Genomic DNA, 2925 nt, shown 5'->3' with positions numbered 1-2925 from the left:
AAAATAACCTTTCAGTATAATAGATCATATTTCATATATAAAACAGTTATCATCATAGTGTTCCAATAACTTCAACTTTTGTTTAGTGCACTCCATCAAATAATTCTTGATATTTTCTGTGTTGTTAATGGGTGCAACTACAGCAGAAACATGTTCTACACAATAAAACAATTGTAAATTCAGATCATAATAAACAAGAAATTAGTTATCAACATGGACTTGATTTTATTATCTATTTAGATCTATATTTTAAATATTATCTAGATACTTATACACGTTGATTTTAAACACACACACACACACATACACGCACACACATATATATATATATATATATTCAAAGAAACTGGAATGTTACCTTCTCTAGCAAGATCAGAAGCTATCACCTTCATTTAACATTTCCCCCTTTGTATTTAGTTTGTTATGTTGCCAAAATTTTACATAAATATTGTTTTCACAAACATCATTGAATTGTGTGTCCTATATGCAAACACGAAAAAAACAAGATTATTTTCTTTTATCAAATGCAAACACATTTCGGTACTCCTTAGTTTTAATTGAATCAATTTTCGAGTCCCTTTTACTATTTCAGCTTCATATGTAGTCAATCTATCTACATCTTGAACTCCAATATGCAAAAAAAAACATATATTTAATTCAAAAAAGATTTTAAATATGTTATTTAAAATGAAATTTATATATCAAATATAATGAGATTTATAAATGCTTAAAATTAGAAAAATAATAAAAATTATCATATATTAAAAATATATACAAGTTAATGTATATATGTACATACCTGCGTACCTCCCTTAATGGGTTAGTCTCATGGCTTAGTGTAGAAATGCACCATTGAACAACTTGTTCAAATGAGACAAGTCAATTTGCAGAGTGGTCCATTTTATATCTCCAAAGTGCTTGTTTTATACATGTCCCTGCACCATCATGTTCTCCTTTTCCATGATCAGTTTCAAAGAAATTCCAACAATGTTTAATGTTGGTTTTAATATGAAGACAACACAACCAAACAAATGATCGTGAATGTTTGAATTGACATGCGCATCCATTTAACCATATCCAATGTTCATTGAATTTTATTCCATAACCTTTCAATGAGTCATATATCTTATCAAAGAAATGTTGTACAAGATGTGTATCATGTGTACGATCATCACTATTATAAAAGTGATATTCTTTAATAGCATGTCGATTCTCACTGGTGCTTTCTATATGATCAACATTTTATTTTGCATGTCTACATAGAACATGGAAAAGCATAGATATTTTATCAGAATGATAATATTCACTTTGTATTTCATTTTGTTGAACAAATATGTAGTCACTACTACATAAAGGGGGGTTTTAAGACAACATTGGAGACAATTTTTGGGTAAATTGTCTTAACTTGAGACAAAAGAAAACTTGTGTATTGTCTTAAATATTGTCTTTAAGCGGGTGTCTCAAAAATTATTGTCTTAAAGATTATTGTCTTAAAAAATATTGTCTTAAAGATTATTGTCTAAAAAATATTGTCTTAAAGATTATTGTCTCTATATAGACAATATATAACACAAGCATTATTGTCTCTTCAGAGACAATTTCATTTTTGTCTCTCTCGAGACAATTTCATTTTTGTCTCTCTAGAGACAACACTTGGATTAGAGACAATATGTATTTAATACTAGCTATTGTCTCTCCAGAGACGATAACAAATTTATTTAAAGATCACTTTTGTCTCTTTAGAGACAATATAAAACAATGAATCTAGAAATATCTCACCATTGAAATAAATCGATATAAAAAAAATTTAATTAAAAATAAACTACAAAATCGTTGATTAATTCATGTTAGCGCACAGTGGAATCGAACCACCAACCTCCTGCTTATAAGGCAGATGCTCTTCCATTGAGCTAGCACACTTTAAAGAATTATGTGAAGAGTTATGGAAATCCTTAAAATTACATTTATAGCCATTGATTTTAAAAAAAAAATTGCAGCTACACGATGAATTTCAAAGAAAAAAATTTCATATTTCAACAAAGTTGATGTTGTAACACCCCTCCTTATCAACTTTGATAAGTAGAAGTGGTTATTGAAAAGAGTCAATTCCCAATGCAACTTTTTGGGAATCGGATCTAAAGGTCTCTTCTTTTTACTTGCCAAAATTTCACACCCTCGCCCTACTTACCAACAACATAAAGCTCAACTGATGCACTATCTAGTAAAGACTTCTTTTTGGTATCTTCTAGACTATTCTATTTCCGAGAAGGAAATTTGACTCTATTGTTTTATTTATCATATCATTAGAGTACTTTAAGTTATGTAACTATTTCCCTAAGAGTGGATAATAACCATACCTGCATTATGATTTAAGGCAGTACCTTTGGCCTGTAAGTTAATAACAGTACTTAAGGTATTGGGCCCCTCCTACTGTAATTCATAGCCTTGATATATGGATTTTTCAAACAATTCAATAATACTTAGATATATGGATTGTTCTGATTCAAGGCCTTGCATAAATAAATTCATTGACGAACTTATATTATGCTCACTCTAAAAAAGACTCCATGCACAAAAGCTAAATCCTCAAAATTAGTAGAAGTTGTATTTTTATACAAAATATTAAAAATTAGAAAATTGTATTACTTCACCTAACTGCCAAACTGTACAATTCATTTTAAATTGTTAATATTCGACCATACAAAAATGTACTTCATATCATCCGCACTAAGCCTATTTATAACAGAAAAATTAGAAAATGGTATCATGCTTGACAGGATCATGATTTTCATTTTTTGATACATTTGTGATACCTAGAAACATGCAAGGGTTAACTTTAGAAAACCTCAGGAATTATACTTTTAGAAGACACAAGAGAATGTGTATACTTTAACACCAAAGTGTAAGAAATATACCAAATCCAAG

The 2925-nt window shown here is 29.0% G+C and overlaps 1 non-coding gene across 1 annotated transcript; it reads right to left on the bottom strand.

The window, feature by feature from the left end:
• Nucleotides 1-1848: 1848 nt before the first annotated feature.
• On the bottom strand, nucleotides 1849-1920 carry TRNAI-UAU (transfer RNA isoleucine (anticodon UAU)). Its single transcript has one exon. It is a non-coding gene; the product is annotated as a tRNA-Ile (tRNA).
• Between the last annotated feature and the right edge of the window lie 1005 nt (nucleotides 1921-2925).

Source organism: Pinus tabuliformis, chromosome 5_2 (assembly GCF_031772625.1).
Source record: "Pinus tabuliformis cultivar Carrire ecotype Pingquan chromosome 5_2, CPIR1, whole genome shotgun sequence".
Taxonomy (NCBI): domain Eukaryota; kingdom Viridiplantae; phylum Streptophyta; class Pinopsida; order Pinales; family Pinaceae; genus Pinus; species Pinus tabuliformis.
The sequence above is the reverse complement of the archived record's forward strand: the minus strand, read 5'-3'. Positions and strand labels throughout refer to the sequence as shown.